Here is a 22249-nt window from a genome sequence, read left to right on the forward strand (position 1 = left end):
ACAAAAGCTATCCCAGGTGAAAAAGTGCACTAAAAAACACTTTTTAAAGTACAGTTATTAAATGTACAATTTCGTGCATTAATTTTGAAGCTAATATATCAATATACCAAATTTGTATTTAGTACTTCTTAAGAATAACTTAAGAACATTTTTTTTATTTTGAGACACCATTTATTTTAATACACTTAAAAATTTATTTTAGAATTATTGGTATTTACGTTTAATATACTGTACTATACTTTTTCAGGTGCATTGAAGTACTACTAAAGTAGAATTTTACTTTTAATTAGTGTATTTGTAGCATAACTTTACAACTTAACATAACTTACAAATGTACTTGCTAGTATTTAAGTGTAGTTTTAGTACATTGAAGTATACTTTATTTTTACCTGGGGTCTAATGTGTTCTGTCTTAACCTTTTTTGCCATTTTACACTTTGGGTACACACTCTGTCTGTCTGTTTTGGGGGTGGACTGAAAATGTGGATAGAAAATGTATTTATTTTTAATGCAACAATGCTTGTTATTGTAAATCATTTTAATAAGCAATGTTATTAAAACTTTCCAAGATACTAAACAAGAACTTTGTTTAGGGCTTTTATGAATGTTTTCAGAATGACTTTGTTAAAGGTTAACTCCTAAATTAAATTAAATGAAATTACATAGAATTCTTAAGGCTTATGTCCTGTTAAGATAAGCTTTTTATGCTTGGGTTGTTAACAATTGATACATTTTATATTTCTTTTTTTTAATAGTGTTGATATAGTTGATACTCTTACAGACACAATCATGATGATTACTGCTTTTGTCTTACCCAATTTAGTATTGTTTGATTTGATTTGATTTGTTTATTTGCACATTTAAAATACAACTTTAATAAATCCATAAAAGGAAACAAAAGAAAAAAAGCAAAAAAAAAAAAAAAATACTGTGCGGGAGAGAGTGAGAAGACCCTAAGGTCTTATAAAACCACCTCCCCGAAATCTCATTAAATGAAACATAATATTACATGATCAAACAAGACAATACAATCAATACATAAATCATTTTAATATAACAAATTTACAAAATAAACTTATTTGTATATAAAAAATTTTTTCAATTCTCCTTTAAAAGAGGTTAAAGTGATTTTAGTCTTTAATGCAGAATCTAAATGATTCCATAGGAAAGGCCCTCTGTATTTTAGTGTAGATTGATTAGCTGTAGTTCTACAAAAAGGAAGATCAAAATCTTTGCAGCGCCTTGTGGAGTAGGCATGAATATCCGAAGAATACATGAAAAAGTTTTTAAAAGCTCTGGGCATAATTTTTGCCATATTCACATACTTATACATAAAGATGTTTATGCAATAGATGTTAACATTAAATATTGTCAAGATATTATATTTTATGAAAAGCGGAGCAGATGATGACAATCTATTTGAGTTACTCATTATTCTTAAGAATTTCTTTTGTATTAATAAAATCTTATTTAAATATGTTTGGCATGTTGCACCCCAAACAATATTACAATACAAAATATGAGGATAAATTAAACTGTAATATAATGTTTTCATACATGAAATATCAATTAAAGAGCGAATTCTACTCAATATAACCTGCCGTGCTGAATGATGCGCCTTATTTTTTAAATAGTCAGTTAAGGTGCTGGTCACCCAGTGTTGCCAGATATTAGTACGAAAAACAAACAAAAATAATAGGCCATAAAGAACAAAGTAAGTCCAAACCTTGTCCTTCAGAAATAAATAGAGAAATCGCTAAAAATAATCTACACCTAATCATCACTTTATAAATATCCCAAAGTGTCTTATTAATTGCTAAAACACTACTTCTAAAGAGGATTTTTAATAATGGGATTTGGCAACACTGCGAATTCTGCACCAGCGCCCTCACGTCAACGAGTCAGTCTCTATCATTTTACACTAAATAAGTTTTACAAAAACTAATAAGTCATTCAGGGAACTTTACAGACATTTGGAGAAAAATAAAAAGCATTAAAGGACAAGTTCGGTATTTTACACTTAAAGCCATGTTTTCAGATTGTTTATGATGAAATAGACTAGGTTTTGACTAAAATTTGGACATATGATGGTGTCCCGAGAATTTTCGGGTGTTTGTTCTATCACCTCCCACCTCTACAATGGTTGTATAAGTGCACTGGAACAATCCTTCCTAAAATGCATTAAACTTTCGTTTACAAAGACGTGAAAGTCACCGAGTGGTCAGGGGTGTTCACTGATATGCTCACACAAAAATCGCTGCAAAAGATGCTTTCCAACAGGTGTTTTAGCAATCGTTGTAAACTTGTGGACCTATTTTCCAAATGCCTCACACCCGTATATTCTTCCGTTGAGAGCTTGAATCATAGACACTCCAGCCCAGTTGGTGGCGATAACCTGCCTTTGCCAATTGCAAGAATACAAACAAAGTTCCCGGTGTGGAGTAATACCGTACCTCACAGCACATCTAATACAAGTTAATGGAGTTGGACAAAAACTATGATAAAACCTGTTGGAAAGCATCTTAAGCAGCGATTTTTGTGTGAGCATATCAGTGAACACCCCTGACCACTCTGTGAGTTTCACGTCTTTGTAAACGAAAGTTTAATGCATTTTAGGAAGGATTGTTCCAGTGCACCTATACACCCATTGTAGAGGTGGGAGGTGATAGAACAAACACCCGAAAATTCTCGGGACAGCATCATTTATCCAAATTACAGTCAAAACCGTTCTATTTCATCATAAACAATCTGAAAACAGGGCTTTAAGTGTAAAATACCAAACTTGTCCTTTAATGTGAGCATCTTCTGAGGGAGCCATTTAAATGTCCACATTTAAAGTAAGAGCCAATGCTGAATGTCGAGATCTGCAGTGATATGCATTGGCCCTTTAACATGCTTGTAAGGTGGATCTTTTTGTAAATAAATTGTTAATTACACTTTAATTAGAGGAGCACAGCAGAGAAGAAAGCAACAGGGGATGTCAATCTGTTTCAATCTCCTGAATATCTTTAGTGTGGTTATCAGGCTTCCAAAAACATCTGGGTACGTTGTTGCACGAAAATCTCCTTTATCTGTTGTGTATGTTTGTTGGTAACGTTTTTTAAACGAGAAGCGCCATTTCTGCACCACTGCTGGCACCAAATAAAATAAGCAAAAGAGAAAATCACTCCCACCATCATTAATTTTGATTATTAATTACCTTCTTTATGGTATCTAGCATTAATACATCACTAAACAATAGTCCTGCCACTGTATATTTTGAAGGGGATTTTTGACTGCAAAGGGTGATTCAACCTTTTATGCAGCATTAAGTGTGTAAACAGTAGTGGGTAGACAGCATAGAAATCGAGGAGCGGATGGCATGTAGATGCCTGGCTAAGAAAGTTGACTTTGCGTTAACCCTCCCCTTCAGCATATGTTCCAGTGTGACGAAGCATATGATCGGTGTATTGACATTCTAGCTGGCTCCTGTAATGAATACAGACACAAAGTCTCATAGCTCTGGGAGGCACTGTCACAATCAGCAGTCTGGTGTGTTTGGCTATTCCACCTCAGTGCTCCACAAAATGAAAGGCTCAGAACTGCAAAGCTATTGCGTTGTGTGTGAGGTCGTACTGTATGAGTGAACCATCTGCTTGTGCTAGATGGGAGTTGAGGTAGAACTGATTAAAAGGATATGACTGTTTTAGATGGCCACATGCTCTATTGACTCCAAACGGGTTGAGAGAAAGAAAATAGGGTTTGTGTGTGCGGAGCTGTCCATGCTCAATGAATGGTAAAAGCTTTGGTGTGTATGTGATGAGTTTTCAATGTGAAAGGGTTTTTAAGCTTCAGGAAATGTTAAGTATGTGTAAAAACATCATACATGCTTGTGCACGCATGTGTGCAGGTCAGCATGCACATTGGACAGCTGTTTGGCGGTATGCGGACCTGCAGTGGCATCGAGCATAACATGCAGTGAAATGTTTTTATGGCCCTGTTCTCATTTTCAGCCGCCCGTCCAGGTGAGCTCAACGGTAATGACTATGATTGGAGTAAACATTCCACCATAATTATACGTAGAACAATCCAGACTGTCACCAGATGAGGTGAGTAGCCAACGAAACTGCCAAAGTGCTTTGTTACCCCAGCCTTAGGGAGCAACCATAGAAACAAATGTTTTTCTGAAAGTACATTTGTGGCATGTTTGTGCTATCCCTCAAATGAACGCAATTGCAAAGCGAAATAGACGCTAGTCGACGTGTCTAAATCCAAATTAGATTTCACCTCCTTTAAATGGTTTTGTTTAATTTCACATTTGTATGCTCGCCAGAAAAATACAAAGCTTTGAAGTGGCCTTTCATGAGTGCATAACTGCTAACAACTTAGTAGATATTTAACAAGTCTTCCTCTTGTAGTGAAAGGTCAGTTGATACATTTGGGTACTTACCCGTTTACGACCCTAATTCTTGGATGCTCACTGCGTGCTCCAATTTAAAGTCAATTAGGTACATAAATGCATCAGTTTAATCTCATTGTTAGGAAGATTAGCTTCCTTCTCCTGCTGTAAAGGGACAATAATGAAAATGCATCCCCAGAGTTGTTAACAAGGGAATGCCATTCACCTTCCTACCCACATGCAGTGTCAAAGCTAATGGAGACAGTAAGGGGCAGGGCTTAATGGGGGGATGGTTGACTGTGGAGTAGAGAGGTGGGTGAAAGAGGAAAAGGGCATTGAGAAATCTTGCGTACACGTCCACAACAGCACTCAGCTAAGCTGATAACATTGGCTCCGTAGGCCACCCATCACTGCAGAGGATTACAGGGAGAGAGAGACTGACACGGAGAGATGGAGAGATAAAGTACACAGAGAAAAAGAGTTGTGGAGATAAAAACAGGCAAATGATCCGTGTGGCTGGCTGCTTGTTGAGTGACAGCACTAATCCCTGTCAGGGACAAATTGGGAAAACAGATTAATGCTGAGTGGTCGAGGCCCTGGAGCGGAGCCGGGCCCTGCTGCGCAGCTGTGTGACAGGATCTGGGAACCACGGACACTGCAGTGTGAATGAGCTCTAAGGCTGATAGAGGCAAACACATGTATCAATGTGCAGTTAGCCCGAAGAAACTCATGTGGTTGTAAACTGGTAGGCATTGAGGTGAACCCACAAAAATATCCACTCATGGTGGGCAGACTCGGACTAATGCCCCAATCTACAGCTCCCAACTGCAGGGAGAGAAAACCGTGGACTGTGGATGAAAGTAGATGGAACGCCAGCATGAAACTGAAGTGAGTAACTGTACCAGTGTTTGCAAAGGTGCAATGTTTAAACTTTATGCTGTTGTAGTTTGTTAAAAATTCTGTAGTGTTTGTTAAAAAGACCCAGACAATTGCACATCTGACTTGAGTATCCATAAGACTCATGTTTTTTTTAATCTAGTTGACACAATCCTTATCCTTATAATACCATAGTATTACCTGAATACAATCTTCTGCGATTTTGTGAACACTTCTGCGTACTTCTTGATACTTCTTTAAGTATTTTATGCATCCAAATTTTCGTTGAAGAGCTGTAAAAAACTTTTTTATCCTTAAACATTTAGGGACGTTTTCCGGCCAGGGGACGGTTTCCGGCCTAGTCCCAGACTAAAATGCATGTTTAATTTAAAAACGTTTTGCATATATACTTAACATATATCAGTGCCATTGTTTTGTCTCCAGATGTGACCAGTATTGATTTTTGTAAGGTATGTCCTACTTTAACTAAGGCCTAGTCCTGGATTAATCTTTGTCCATTAAAATGAACTTCACTGATTACTGTCTTCTGATTTGAGTAAGATTTTATTTGTTGCCTGTGCTGTCTTTGGCTGTACCTTGTTGCTTTACCCTGTATTTACTTTGCTGCCTAAGCACCAGCTGGTGTTCACCGGTCCTAATCAGACTGTCAAGCTTGAGTTTGTCTGTAAGTGTGTGTATGTGTTTGTGCGTGATGATCTGCGTGTTTGTATAATGGTCATGGAGCAGCTGAGTCTGGTACTTGAGAAGTGGAGGTTGTGAAGGAGGGGTGTACTTTGGGAGCAGATAAGTCCAGGTGTGAAGAGCCTGCTGTGGGTCGTGAGCTGTTCTGGTGTGTGGTTTGGATGGGGGTGGATGATGGAGGTGTTGATGGATCTATCACTCCGGTCAGGAGCCCCAGGGATCTGCTCGAGACAATCTTTCTTCCTATCCTCAGGGGTTGTCCAAATGGGTCGATCGTGAATCACACCAATTTACAAAGTTTTTTTTAAATATGTGTTTTTACTTTGTACTCATGCCTTCCATTTTCTGTATCTTAATGTTTTATAGCAATTAGCTTCATCACTATATTGATCAATCTCACAAAATGTATCCGTTCAACACATCTAATAATCAAAGGAAACGAAGGCATACTTTAGGGCCTTTAGGATTTTAGAATTTGTGTTTTATTCATATATATAGAATTTATGTTTTGTATATACAAAAAATCAATTTTGACTAATTTGGGCAAAAATGTGTTTTCTATACCAAAAAAAGTGACAAGATGAAAACCACTATTTTGTGTTATAAACTTTCACATAGCATCTTTAGGTTATATTAACATTCAAAATTCAAATCCATAATTTGATTTTCAACGATTTATTATAAAAAAACTATTATTTTCCCCGCAAAATGCAATAAATCCAAGTTTTTTTTCAAAATGCAATAAATCGATTGAATCAATATATAAATGTGTTTTCATCTTTGCCATGTTATATTCATTTAGTTGACTAGTGGTATACATTGATAAAAAAAAACATTAATGGCATTAATCAAAACATATACTTTGTCATATTAAGAACACTCTCATTGCTGCTGTCATCCTTGGGACGTCGTCGCTGAACTTTTTTGACAGCGATCAGCTGTAAAATGTTTTGATCCTGCTCGATTTTTGTTGACTTTGAGTAAAATAATGGGAAGTTTTTCATAAGATCCCCTGGGGTCAATGTGTTAGCATGACAGAAGCTTGCCTCTCACATAAATTATTCGATTTTGATGACTTACGTTTCTTCCCCGCCACAGAAAACCACCACAGGTTTATCAATGCCATAAAATTACTATTTTGTTTTTGTTTGTTTGTTGATCCCAAAGTACCAAGTAGATGAGGAAAACTAGGATTAAGTGTGTATTCAAAGCACCACCATTATTGTTTACAATGCATGGAATGGTGCGCTGCGATTGGTTTATTGCATTCTGCAGAAAGGGAGGACTGGCGTTTGTCGTGGTTTGGAATAAAGGGAGAAAAGATGACAGAATAACACGGCGGATATCAGATTTTGCGTAAAATTAAGAATTTATTTTTTAGTACTGACCTTATACTATACTGCTTTGTCAGTAACACATTTTTAAAATGCCGTTTATTGCGGTTTGTAACTAAACTCTTCAAATATAGAGGAATGGAATATGTACCTTCATCTCCACACCTTTACTAAAACAAAGGCTGCCCTCCCGAATGTCTTCCCCACAACCTATGACCACCTCCCCTTAATGTTTCTCACCCACTTTCTTCATTGTCTCCCATCTTCCTGCTTTTTACACCCCCCCAGGTTCTGTGAATAACCCTTATTTTGTGAGTCTCAGCCCAAACAGTTTTCACTAGGGTGATTATCACCTTCATAGAAACATGAAGAACACTAAAGCTCCTTTGTTTTGTCTGAAAGGAGGCAGACTCACCTTTGAAGCGCTTGTGAAACAAATGTACTGTCAGCGTTTTAGCATCACAATGGCTTCTCTCTCATATGTCACGTCTCTTAATCTTTCCTTGCTTGTTCTATGGTCAACTTGTTTTTGTTAACTGCTCACTCTGTTTAGAAGTGTAGCGACAGCAATTCATTTTAGACATATAAACTACATCTTGCTGAGTTTACGTGTTACATAGTGAAGAATGTGCCTCCTCATCAGCTCTGTGATGAAGGCATCACCACATTTGTGGTGTTTGTCTGGGAGAAATCTCATGAAACCTGAGGAGACTGGTCAGTGGCGTGACATCTGGAGCCATTTACACCTGGTGTTGACATCTGCCTCAGATGATCCGTTCTCAGGTGGTCAGCCGAGATAGATTTCCATTTACACCCGGTGTGTCTAAAATGCTCCAAAGATCCCTTGTGATTAGATTGTGTTAATATTTTTTTAGAGGAAGCTCCGATATATATCATTTATTGTGATTTTTAAGGCATACTTACAGTAGCAGGAAACATGTTAAATCCTTGTTGTAGCACAGTTATTATGTATAACATGATCACATCAAATGTTAGCGCTGTCCAGTTGTGATTAAATTACTCAAGATGGATGTAAATATGAGACATAAATCAGACTATGAGGTACTAAGGCTCACACATTTACAAGAGTACATACAGATTCAAGAATGCACCATTTTTTCCGTAACATTTACAATGCAAAGTGGTCAAAAGCCTCATAAGGGCATTCAGCATTTAAAAGGGCTGTGGTGTAAACCCCTCATAAACCAGGAATCCTAAATGAACCATAAGGGATACCGCAAACATTTGGTATTTTAATGCTTACAGTGGGAGATCTGAGGTCTGTGACAGCTCAGGGAAAAGCCACACAAACTGCTGTGTCATGAACACCAGCCAGCCCACTCGCATAGAGCCACCAAAAGACGAGCAGCAGGCATCAACGAACCCCCAGACAACACAGATCTCCCGATTCATGTATGTGGACACAAATGATAGGGGGCTGCAGGAGAGCTAATGTTTACTGTGACACATTTTAGAGGAAATCCTGTCAAATCAGTCAAGTTGAAAGTGCTGAGGAGGTCAGTTGGAGAAGCGATGTTTGCAGGCATTTTGTTTTAAATGAGATTTATAGTTTATTTCCTGTATATTGTCTGAAAAACATATTTGTTGCAGTCTCAATAGAGACTTTAGTTGCATTCAGACTTCCCACGGTGAAGTAGAGTACCAAGGACTGATTCCGTATTGCTTTAGCGCACAGTTAACATGACAGACGAATCACCGCTCCTATTATATTTACCTTCTCAAGGCTTCTATTTACTGCTTTCATAAATGTTGAATAAAGAAGACCCTAAATAACAATTGCAGGCATTTCACAAGGGGAAAACAGTAAACACGGCAGAAGATGGAATCAACAGATCTTCTAAAGAGGTCTCCTGTTGGCTGGATTTATGGAATACAGATCAGATAAACAGAGGTTATTAATTGCGTTACCAGAACGAGTGGGATATACGTTTAGGGGTTTATTACCTATTGTGTTTTCAGACCGCGGATGTGTTTGATGTTGAAAATTCCCATGAGGTCATCCAGCCTGTATATCCTCTGTTGTGGCTGGAGAGAACAAAAGCTACAGCCCACAATCCCACCACGATCCACCCGGTTAAGCTCCTGAGCAAAAAAAATCTCAAAACAGCATTACGTCTAATTTGTTTTCAACATGATCTCCCGGCCCAATACCACCCAAGTGCGCAGTTCATACTTATTCATGCAGAATGCTGTAATGCCACTCAAACATAATTTTATAGAGCTTAATGAGTTCCCTCTTGCATGTCATTATGGATACACTTATACAGAGGGGTTCACCGAGGCTGGAAAGGTTTGTGTAAAAAATGGGTAGCAACTTTTTGGCCAAAAATGCAGTCGTATGCGTTTAAAGGGACATTTCACTTTTTTTGAAAATATGCTCATTTTCCAGCTCCCCTAGAGTTAAACATTTGATTTTTACCATTTTGAAATCCATTCAGCTGATCTCCGGGTATGGCAATACCACTTTTAGCATAGCTTAGCACAATCCATTGAATCTGATTAGACCATTAGCATCGCACTGAAAAATAACCAAAGAATTTTTATATTTTTCCTATTTAAAACCTGACTCTTCTGTAGTTACATCGTGTTATAAGACCGATGGAAAAAGTTGCGATTTTCTAGGCGATGTGGCTAGGAACTATACTCTTATTCTGGCGTAATAATCAAGGACTTTGCTGCTGTAACAGCTGCAGGAGGCGTAGTGATATTATGCACTGCCCGAAAACAGTCCCCTTGGTTACTTTCAATAGCAGGGGACTATTTTCAGGCGCTGTGTAATATCATTGCGCCTCCTGCAGCAAAGTCCCTGATTATTATGCCACAATGAGAAAATACTTCCTAAAAATAGTTCCTAGTTTCCCTAAATAGGAAAAATATCAAAATTCTTTGGTTATTTTTTACCGCGATGCTAATGGTCTAATCAGATTCAATGGATTATGCTAAGCTATGCTAAAAGTGATATCGACAGACCCGGAGATCAGCTGAATGGATTCTACTGCTAATCTAATTAAAAAAAAATTATTAAAAAATCTCAGCAGGTCAAACAAGAGTTCCACTTTGGTTTGTTGAAAATTGATGCATATTGTGAAGTTGAAAATTGACTATGATATATTACAAAAGCGATAAAGGTTCTTAGTAAAAGGAGAATATAGAAAGGAAATGAGCAAGCAAGGTGGAGTTTAATCGGATGTTTTTATTTGTTGAAAGCTGCTCAGCATGCAGATTGTCTGAAATGGAGTGGATTACATTTATAATCTGTTCATGACCTAGCATGTAGGAATTGAAATTGCCATTTTCGCTTCTCTGGTTATGTTTAAAATGGAATACTACTAAATGTCCTGCCTATAAATTTTCCTTAATAATTTTTTCACACTGAAAGTAAAAAGTTAAGTGTATTCTGTGATACAGTAAGCCTATTTTGTTGCACACTTTAAGAAAAAAGTGTCTCTAAAGCTAAACTCTGGGTAGGCTATAGTCTGTTTTTACACATACAGTGTAATACAATGTACACACACAGTCAAATGCACAGCCTTGCACAGTAGTTTATTTGACTCATACATGTACGCAGACATTGGATGCATGTGCATTGCGACAAAATGAAATGCATCTCCTGGGCTATAAACTACATTCTTCTGTATGAGCATGCGCGACCTTAAGGTACAAAATGGGACTATACTTCCAGCCTAAGCTTAACCCTTTAAAAAAGGCCCTAATAGTTACTATTTGGGTATAAATGTATACATTTGGTACTAATGTGCAGCTTTTACTACTAATATGCAGTCTTTGGTATGAATATGTACTTTGGAGGTACTCTTTAGGTGCAAATTTGCTTTTTAAAAGGGTACTACCCCAGTTACAGCAAGGGACAATTTGTGACCCTTTTCTTACAGTGTAAAGGTATTTGTTGTATGCATTACATTTTGGCAAATCTATGTAATCTGGGTTTTCTATGCATACAAAATATTTGCATAATGTGCGCAATAAGCGCTATGTTCTGTAACTAATTATTTTCATCTCCAAAACCCCGCAAATATACACATTTGCACATTAGGTCTTTTTATGCATTAGGGTTGATTGTGGGTTCCTTAAAGTGCATGGATGCAATGGACACAAAAGTGATTTTCAGCATGTTACGACACAATGTATGTATCTGGTGCAGACAGGGTGTGACCAGTGCCATGTGAAGGTCACCACTGAATATAATGAAGGATTTATTCGCTAGATCTGGTGTAAGGTCATTTTAATTATATTATTAAACTTATGATCTATGTGTGATTAGGGACGCATCCATCATTCTGTCTATGACTTTCTGACTTTGGTCAATAAAGACTATTGACATATTTATCGTATTTTAGGATGGGGCTCATTAAATGGCATGATGGATGTTCATTGCACTGTGACATTTCTTAATCCACTTCATGACTTCCATCTATATTTCGACTCTGTCCTCTACCCACTTTTACTAATATTTTTTCCCTCTTCCCCCTTTTCATCTTATGCACTCTTCTTCCAGGCCCTCTGATTCATCATGCACTGATGCTCCCAGAAGCCACTGGGGTTGTTTGTTGTGAAAGCCTCAGAGCAAAGAGTGCAAATAAATAAGCGTTTTGTGTCCTCCCCTCCTGACAGAGATTAATGAATGAGTTCTGGGGCGACTTGGTAGCAGTAGGATGCTCTTGTTGTCCTCTTTGCATATCCGCAGGGCTCGGCCACCCTCTGTCGCAACGCTGTGGCCATAATTTGTTACAGTCAGTTAAATGCAATTAGATCTTAGCCTAAAAGGGCTGAAACATCATAATTGTGTATAAGAACAGATGAAGGTCCTGTTCATAAACATCTCAATCCTCTGATCGTACAGTACAGTGTGAGCTAGTTTACCAACAACTTCCTAAATTGGGTCGCACTTTTTGTAGTATGTGTAGGCAGGATTATTACCGATCCATGTGCTTGTCCTGTAATTAAATTCCTTTCCCTCAACAACCTTTTAGTGAAACCTAATGCTGCGGGTTGTATACCTGTAGAGCAAATCCCAGCGGTGCATAAAGAAAAGATGTATCACGGATGAGATGAAAGTAGATGGTAATCTTTGTAAACAGAACAGGGGTGCGTGTGAGAGATGCGAGTCTTTGCTATCTGTCAGTTTTTTGCAAAAATGGAATTGATCTTCCTTAAACGTTAGCTTGCTGTGCTTTTATACGAACGCCGGGCTACACTTCTCATAAATAAAAAAAGAAAATAATCTCAAATATATAAAAGAAGACAACCCCATTAGTATCTTTATTCTGTGGCTTTCAAGAGCTCTACCCCAGGGGCCTGGGATTGAACTCTGCAACTCATTAAATAACAAAAAACCCTTGCCACGTTTATGGCTTCTACTCTGTCCTCCCTACCGTGGCTAAGCCACAACAAGCCGGTGCCTGGATTAGCCGCATATCCTGTCTGCTTAGGGATGCCATTGAGGGGGTAATTGAGGAAACGGCAAAAAGGCAACAATGCTTTTCTCGTTCACTCCCTCTTCAATATGCTTTTTGCGGCCTTTTTCATGCTCTATAAACAATTCGTCCCCTCTTTCATTTACTGTATGCATTGTTGAAGGTGGTGGGCTTGACTTTGTGGAAATCCGTGTGGAAGTCTGGGTGTTTTGGTGACACTTTTTATTTTAGTGTTTTATGAGTCACATTGCTAGCACAGGAAGCAGCAACATTAGCACCTACCTGTTAGCAAACAATGCTAGTCAGCAAATACTGACTTTATTTTCTTACAAACACATACAAAAAGTATGGATACGGTTGACTGTATATATGTTTTTAGTAACTTTAGGTGGGATACTCTGCATGTACAGTACATCAATTTACAATATGTTTTATAGATTATGTGTAAAATAGCAAGTGTTTGCACATCTGACATCAGTACTATAAAGGGAAATATTTGCAATCTTAAGTGAAGGCATCTATAGAATTAGTAAAAAAAATGGCACTTTTAACTTAAAGGCAGAGTAGGCAGGTTTAAGTCTAAAAAAAGTCTAAAACACTTTTTTCCCGAATTTGTTTAAACTGTCTTTATATACCAATACATAAGTAAAATGTAAGTACTCTGCAAAAGAGAGTATAAAAATCGAATGTCTGTAGACCTCTCACGACTGTTTTAAACACAGCTAATTTTTCCATTTACTCCACCCCCTCCCTTCTGAGTTTCTTCTAAAGCCACGCCCCCAAAACACATGAACGCGCGATGCTGGCCGGCTCTGCTGGGAGAAGCATTTACCTGAGATGAGCGGAGAGGAAGGAGCGCGGTGCATGTAGTAACATCGTGTCAAAATCACATGTAATAATACACCTAACTTTATCACTATGAATATAAACAAATAGGATGGCTTTTAGTACTCACTATTTAGCTAGCATATCGATACTGGTAAAGTTTAAAATATATTTTGTTTGATTCGGTAACAAATGAGCTAGTTATATTTATAAGACAAAGCTAAAAACAGGTTCACTATGATGAAGGTGAATTTCGTGGAAGATTCATAACATATAAGGTGTTTTGCATGGAAGTGTTTCCATGATGAAAGCATTGTTGACTCTGATGAGGACTACATTCCGGAGACAATACAGCTACCGCATCGTCGACTCGGGGAAAAGCCACACGATATTTACTCTGGTTTGATTTCTTCGTTTATATCTTTTTTTGCCCTGTTTGCCTTCGCTGACTGGATATGCAGGAGCTGTGAGTTCTGAATGCTCTTTCTCTGCGTACTCTTGCTTTTCCTAGAGTGCCTCGTGCACGTTCAAATCAATCGGGTGTGCGCATGTGTGGGCAGATCCTGTAGCAACAGGGGTGGTGCCATGGTCACGAGAGAGAGAGTGATAGTCGCGCAAGCCAATCATTTGTTTCGTCCCGAATGGAACTAATTAGCTGTGTTTAATCTTGAAAGGTCTACAGAGACTCGAGTTTTATACTCTCTTTTTCAGAGTACTTACATTTTACTTATGTATTGGTATATAAAGACAGTTTAAAGATTTTTTTTAGATAATTCCTGCATATCCTGCTTTAATGCAATGTAGAAAGTTCATATAATTACTTTGCATAAATTAAATAATAAGGGATTAACATTTATATATAAATATACAGCCAACAAAATATAGCAATACGGCAATTTTGGGGATTTTCTTGTTTCTTTTTATTTTAATTAGACTGTTTTCCATTGAGAGTATGACTGCTTCATTTATTCTGCTCTAGCGGGGGATTTCCACCCTGGACCCACTAAGGGAATAAAACAAACTCTAACTGAGCTTGGTCCGACACAAGCGATCATTTTTCAGTTTTCTACTCTGGGGCTTAAAATGATTTACCTCCACTCAGACATACGCTGACTGGCTCACAGCCAAAACAGCAAGACCAGACTGATAACTCACTATCACTATCTACCACTGGCACTGAGACCTCTCTCTCTCTCTCTCTCTCTCTCTCTCTCTCTCTCTCTCTCTCTCTCTCTCTCTTCTTTCTCTCTCTCTCTCTCACACACACACTTTCTGCAGGTCTTCGCCCTGTTTCTTTTTTAATTTCCATCTCATTTTCAGATTTTTGACTCTCTGATTTTACATTTCTGTATTTTATACTCAATGCCCCCCAATGCCCTCGGCTGCATATTTATATCTGTGCACTCTCCCTTTTTTACATTTATTCTGTTTATTCATTTTTTATTTCATTATTTTATTCCACCTTATCCTTTGTCCATTGCATTTTATGATGTTCCTTTTCATTCTCTGCACAAGGCATACTATGCATAAATATATTACATCCACAGTTTGGAGACATCCAAAAATTGATTAATTCATGTGGTTTGTCAAAACATTGTACTCCATGTACATTGTATACTAGGGCTGGGTGATATGGCCAAAAATTATCAAGAAAATGTTTTCCATGTCAGTCGATATCGATAATTATCATGATAAATAACAAATCCTTATTCCTGTCAAATTAAAAGGCAGATCTATGCTCCTGAATGAAAATTGTAAAAAACAGTTAATAATGGTTTTAAACTACTTTTTAATCAGAACATGTATACTAAAATCTTGTTTTAATGTTCAGGCACTGTATTAAATGTAAATATATTTGTTATGAATTCAACACATTTCTGACACAGAAAGCAGCAGGCTACTGTCACTTTAAGACCCAAGACAAACTGCTTTAAGTTTCAATATACTGATAAACATCCAGCTGTTTATGTTCACTTAAACAAGAAAGAAAACTTTGTTCAGTGATCACGCGTGTGTCATACATATACGAGCTATACATGCTGATAAATGGATGTCAAGAGCGTCACATTGCTGTGGGAGCATACTAACTGCAGTGATGGATCCGCTGTTTTTCTTCAGTTGTCTGAATTTGTGAATCTCCTGTAAATATACTTTTAAAGCTGTACCGACGTGTGCGCACACAAGGCGGACGCTGAAAGAAAGTACAGTATACTGTACCTATTTTGTCTGCTGTGTTCCGGGCTTTGACGAACCCTGTTTGCACGTCCATTACACAAAAGAAAAATGCGAAAATCATAGGGCTCCACTAATAAATGAATAACTTGCCTCATCTTACTCCACTCCTTCAAGTCTAACTGACACTGTGATTGTAAACCAAGAGCGCGTGACGCATCCGGAAGTGCTTGCGCAACATTACGCACAGTGCGTAAACATTATCGATCACTTATCGAACTGTCGTTATCGCTTCATCGGGAAATTTTGTATCTGTAAAATTATCGTTATGAAATTATCGCCAGGAATATCGTATATTTGTGCTAATGTGTAGTCTCGACCTCCCTAATATAGCACTGCCATTAGCATGCGATTCATTGACCAATGCAGTGTATAATATGTCTATGGATGATTACCAGAAAACATTTGTATGCATTTATTACGGAACGAACCATGTCACTCTTTTGTGTCTGTGTCTGTGACTGGCTTGCGGAAAGAATTCCCAGATCCCAGTAAAACAGCGTCTGTCCGTCATGTTCTTGTACTGTGTGTGTGTGTGTGTGTGTGTTTGTGAGTACACCTAAATCAAACTAGTCACAGATGGTAAGAAAAACCGCTATGACAAACTGGTTTTAAATATACTGTAGGTGATTCCAGGTATACACATTGTACCAACTAGAGAGAGACCAAGAACAAACAACAGGCAATAAAATGACAAGAGAGCAAAATACTGCAAAAGGGAGGTTAAACACTGTTTTATCTTCACATTCAGTGCAAATATTTTTTTCCCGGGAAGTTGTTTGTTTAAAGTTCCTGGGTTTTTGTGTGCTTGAGTTTGTGTAAGAAATGATTTTCTGAATCACAACACTTCAGCAGGACACTGTCAGTCTTTAAATGGCTTTAGGGCTTTGAGCTTCTGTCTTGTTTGTGCTTGGCTGATAAATGGATGGCTTGTTAGCACGATGCAGCACAGCAACAAAATGTCGAAAAAGCAGTTATCATACTGGTTTGAAAGTTTAACCATATGTCATGCAAACTTTGTGATCTGTATATTTTGTCACTAGTACTGTACTGTACTGTAAACGTTTTCTGATTAAGCTTACACGTTTTTTAAGTCGGGAATAATTGACGAGGGGCCATTGAAGTATAAGAAAATAATGCACACCCATATATATATTAGACAGTCAATCAAGTTATATATGTTATATAACTATGGTATAAGCTAATAAATCAAAACATTAACATCCATATAGCTAAAATTTTACTTATTTACAGTGTTGTATTATATCCCAAATCCTTAACAGTCACTGGAGTTTGGATGTATTTGGAATAAATGACCAGGCCAGTTTTATACATAGCATGTATTGTCTCCACAAGGGGGGACTAAGGGACTTTACAGTGCATTAGATTTCATTTACACCATCTTAATATGTAACACATCGGATCAATGGCATATGGCTCTTATGAGCTACACTACATTATGATAAGGCAATATGTTACATTACTAGCTCAATGAACACGACCAGAACTGCCCTGTGGTGAATTCTGTATTGACATAATGCCCAATTTTTTAGATTTCAGACAGTGTGCTCTCATGTACACGTTTTAATGAGGGATAATGTTACGGGGTAACCAACGCCTCAGGTCAGAAGTGCTTGAAGGAAGTGTTTAGTAATGGAGGTTGAGAGAGCCCTCATACCCCTCCTGCTGCTTACAACAAAAGAGCATCTATACCAAGCCATTGAATTATTACAGTAGATCAGATTTAGTTTGTTAGATACTGGGGCTACCAGGTTCCCTGAGATCAAACTATATTCAGTATTATGGTTGAAGAAAGTAATGGATATTTAAAAATTAATTTAGAATGTGATTGTGCAACGTAATTGCAATGCTATATCTTACGTCTGTGGGAAAGAAACTTAAAACCTATGGTTACTGTGCAGCCCACTCCATATGTCGGTTATTTAAAGAAATCCTGTTCACACATCTTCTACTGTTCTGGTTCTTAAAGTGATGACAGAGATATTGCATATTTACAATACGTTTAAGAGTACAATCATTTGAAACTTATACGCACTCATGCTAACTCTCACTGTAGAGTGAATTGTTGAAATGGCTAGCTGAAGAGAAGCTGAAAGCTTTGTCTGTGACACATGTGTTTCCGCTATCAGCCCCTTGACCTGACTACTAAATCTTATTTGAGGCAACTGGCTGTGAGGAGAGGATGACATCATCCTTCGATGCCCATGAAGTGATGTCATAATGCATTTATTACAGTTGCTACAGTAATTGTTTAAAGAGCCAATGTACATTCAATGCTCCTGCCGTCATCGATCTCACTGAGAATTCACTTTTGACCTCATAAATTTGGACTATGATCAGTTTTACGTGATGCCGAATGATTTGTCTATGTACTGGATGTCTCATTTTGACCCCAAAACCCATCATTTTTTAAAGTGTAAGAAGCTTTTATATGCTGTGACAACCAAGTATCTCATTTATGTTCGTCCTCCATGCTGTTCGTGAAAGCACATCGAAGACACGCACTGATTGACTTGGGATCCTCCTCAGTGTCCAAAGCTTTGTTATCCACGCAGTCCGAGAAAGAAAAAAGACCTTGTTACTATAAAGGAAAATGTCAGGGATGGTAAATAGGGCCAACATGGCAATTAGGTACAAAAGCTGTCTGGACAGAGAGAAAGACAGAAAGAAATCCTTACAAACAAGCTAATGGCTCTACAGGCTAATGACTCGGTCGGCTTGAGGAATTTCTCTTTCTAATTTGACAAAAGCTGAAAAGCAGAAAGGCAGACTGCAAAGATTATTGACAACAAGCCAAATGGTTTTGCTTTCACAAACAGTAGATAAGCAACCCATGCCTGATACGGACACGCTTAAAATGCCCCTCCTCACCCCCACACATGTTCACACACACTCAAGTCCATTTTGATTTTAACAAAAGCTCTAAGAACCTTTTATAAGGCGTGACAGCCATGTATCCCAATTATTTTAGCCATATGTATGCACCCTTAAATACTGGGTTGTTTGTAAGATATGGACAACCCAAACCTAGAAAATGTCCATATCATTGTTAATGGTCAGAGTAAGTAGTCGTAATAAAAAGGCCGTAATATGTACCATTAAAGGTGGTGTGTGTAAATTTTAGCCGCATCTAGATTGCGAATTGCAACCAACAGCTCACCCCTCAATTATAAAAGCCACCACAGGCCAAACATGTGGGACCACGTAAGGATGAAGCTCGCTATGTAGAGCAGTTTGTCCGTTTAGAGCTACTGTAAGAACATGACGGCAACTTCCATGTTAGTGGGCCCATGGTGTGTGGTGATAAAAAATGTCTTATTCTAAGGTAATAAAAACAATACAGTTTGTTATAGGTCTTTATACACCACTGATGATATAGTTATGCATATTATTATTGCATTTATGTCAAGAGATCCTTATTCACACAATGAACCTTTGTACATGTGTATACATATTGGTACACAAATGTACATACATTTGGTACCAATATGTACCTCTAAACTCGTTAGGTGCAAATCTGTACTTTTTAAAAGGGTACCACCCTAGTGACATTTGGGGTGCATATGATGAGCTCAGATGCAAAAGCAGCTAAAAAGCCACCTCTGTCAAAAATGAAATAATGATATTACGTATAATAATGGTATTATACGTTCATCAAACACTTCCACTTCAAATCCACTTAATCCCTGCCTCAGGCCATTCAAAAATACTGGTTTGTTGGTAGAATCCATTAAAAGTCTGATAAAAAAAGCTGGCAGTGATGTAACTCAGCTAACATTTTGAGGTGAAACAATAGGTTAATTTGAAGAGTTTGGTTCCAAAACGCAATAAATCCATTTTGACTAATTTCGGTAAAAGCGTGTTTTCTATACCTAGAAAGTGACAAGACGAAAACCATAATTTTCTGTTACAAACTTCATAGCACAGCATCATAGCGCATAGAATCTTTAGGTAATAATAACATTAAAAATTCAAATCTATAATTTGATTTTCAAAGATTTATTATAAAAACAAATTATTTATTATATTCCATAAAAATGCAATAAATCCATTACAAGTTTTTTTTTGCAAAATGCTATAATTCTATTGAATCATTATATAAATGTGCATTCATCTTTACCATGTTATATTTATTTAGTTGACTAGTGGTATACACTGATTAAACATTACTCAAACTCATTAGTTTGTCATATTAATAACACTGTCATTGCTGCGGTTATACTTAGGACGTCGTCGCTTAACTTTTTTTACAGCGATCAGCTGTAAAACGTTTTGGTCCTGCTCGATTTTCGTTGAGTTCGCGTAAAATAATAGAAAGTTCTCCTGGGGACAATGTGTTACCATGAGAGAAGCTTGATGCTGTCGGGAGAACATGCAACTGGCATTTTCCGTCTCCCGAGTGCCTCTCGCGTAAACTATTAGATTTATATGGCTTACGTTTCTTCCCCGTCACTGAAAACCACCACATGTTTAGCAATGCCGTCAAAGTATTATTTTGTTTTTGTTTGTTTGTTGATGACAAAGAACAAGATGAGGAAAACTAGAATTCCGTGTATTCAACGCGGCGTCATCATTATTTACAATGTGTGGAATGGAGCGCTGTGATTTGTTGAGCGGATTTATTGCATTCTGCAGAAAAGGAGGAGTGGCGTTTATTGCCTTTTGGGAAAAAAAGGGAGAAAAGATGACAGAATTACATGGCGAATATTGTATTTAGCATAAAATTCAGAATTTACTTTTAAATACTGACTTGATACAATACTGATTTTGGCAGTAACTCATTTTTTTAAAAATGGCGTTTATCAAGTTTTGGAACGAAACTTTTCATTTAAATGCTACCGTTGCATTCGTCCATATTTTACCCAACCATGGGTTGAAACAACCTAGCAATGTTTTAGCGTGCATGACCTCCAAAATAAATAAATAAATAAATTTTGGAGAATTCTTTGTTTCCTATCCATTCTGTCAGTCAATATATGTAAACACTGTCAGATACAAAAATATTATATGTTTTCATAAATTCATTATAAATATTGGAATTTGTTTGAATTCAGTTGGATGAATTAATGAATGGAAAACTGAATTATCACAACCATTGTACAGAAAATCTGAGTTGCCTGCTGACTGTGTTGAGGAAATAACCATATTTTGCATTTCAATCTTCTTAAAGCAGTAGTTCCCTTTCAATACGGTTCACTTCGCATTGCGTCAGTTAGCTGACGCTATGGGGGAAACTCCTGTTTACTCCGTGACTGAAGCCTATTGGTTAACGTCTGTAGAAAATACAGACCAATGACGTTTGAGCCCGCGCGGGGCGTGGCAAACACGTCCCTATATAAGACGGGGAAATACGTCAGGAGCTCATTACTTTTCTCCTTCAGCGCGAACCTTCTCGCTGCTCCGAAGAAGAAGCCCTTACTCGCCGTCGATCTGAGCACTGCAGCGGATTACTACACGCCAGCGTGTTCCCCTGCCGCTTTCCGGCTGAGCATAAAGAGCGAATTTCGTCTAAAAGAGCGAATTTTATCTAAAAGAGCAGAAGCGCGTTGATATAATGTCGCTTCGGCATTGCGGCTCGTGCCGAGCCCCTTTGCCTGTGGAGGATTTCCACAAAGAGTGCGTCATCTGTCTGGGTCCTGCCCACGCCGAGGCCGTACTCACCGAGGCGGGCTGCGCCCACTGCGAACGGCTTCCCATCGCGGTGCTGCGCTCCCGCCTCGACGTCTTCAAAAGGAAGGCTTCCCGTGCTCTCCCGCCTAAACAGCAGCGGAGCCGTGAAGCTGAAAAACGCCCCGAGACCGAGTCTACGCCGGCTCATCCCCCGCGTGCTCTGTCTCCCCGCCGTCACCCTGTCACCTTCGTCCATGAGGACCAACGCCCCCTGCCGAGTGCTAGCGGCATGGTCTCCTTTGGGTCCGGTGACAATGTGGATATGATGTCATCCTCTGAGGAGTTGGAGGATTGGGCGGCTTCGGATGACGACGCCCACGCCGCCGCCACCGCTGAAGAACCAACCGAGTCGCGTCCTCACGACTCTGAGCTCATCCGCATTCTGACGAAAGCTACAGCGGAGCTCGACATTCAGTGGTCGCCGCCGTCAGAGCCTCAACTCAGCCGGCTGGATGAGTGGTATCTGCAGCCCGGGCGCCGTCAATCATCCCGCCAACGACAGGCGCCGTTCTTTCCTGAGGTTCACCAGGAGCTCACTAAAGCCTGGCGTGCTCCTCACTCCACTCGAGCACAGAGCGCCGTCTCCCACGTCCTCTCCGTAGTGGACGGCGCCGACGAACACGGCTACACGAAGATGCCGCCGCTCGAGGAATCTGTCGCCGCCCACCTCTGCCCGTCTTCAGCCGGCGGATGGAGGGCGAAGATGAACCATCCGTCAAAGCCCTGCCGTCTGACATCAACCCTGGCGTCAAAGTCATA

General features: G+C 38.7%; 1 protein-coding gene across 2 annotated transcripts in view; it reads left to right on the forward strand.

Moving 5' to 3' along the window:
• LOC129417557 (kinesin-like protein KIF26A) overlaps positions 1-22249 on the forward strand; it is a 106990-nt gene that overhangs the window by 48476 nt on the left and 36265 nt on the right. The window lies entirely within an intron of this gene.

The sequence above is a fragment of the Misgurnus anguillicaudatus genome, unplaced genomic scaffold (assembly GCF_027580225.2).
Source record: "Misgurnus anguillicaudatus unplaced genomic scaffold, ASM2758022v2 HiC_scaffold_28, whole genome shotgun sequence".
Taxonomy (NCBI): domain Eukaryota; kingdom Metazoa; phylum Chordata; class Actinopteri; order Cypriniformes; family Cobitidae; genus Misgurnus; species Misgurnus anguillicaudatus.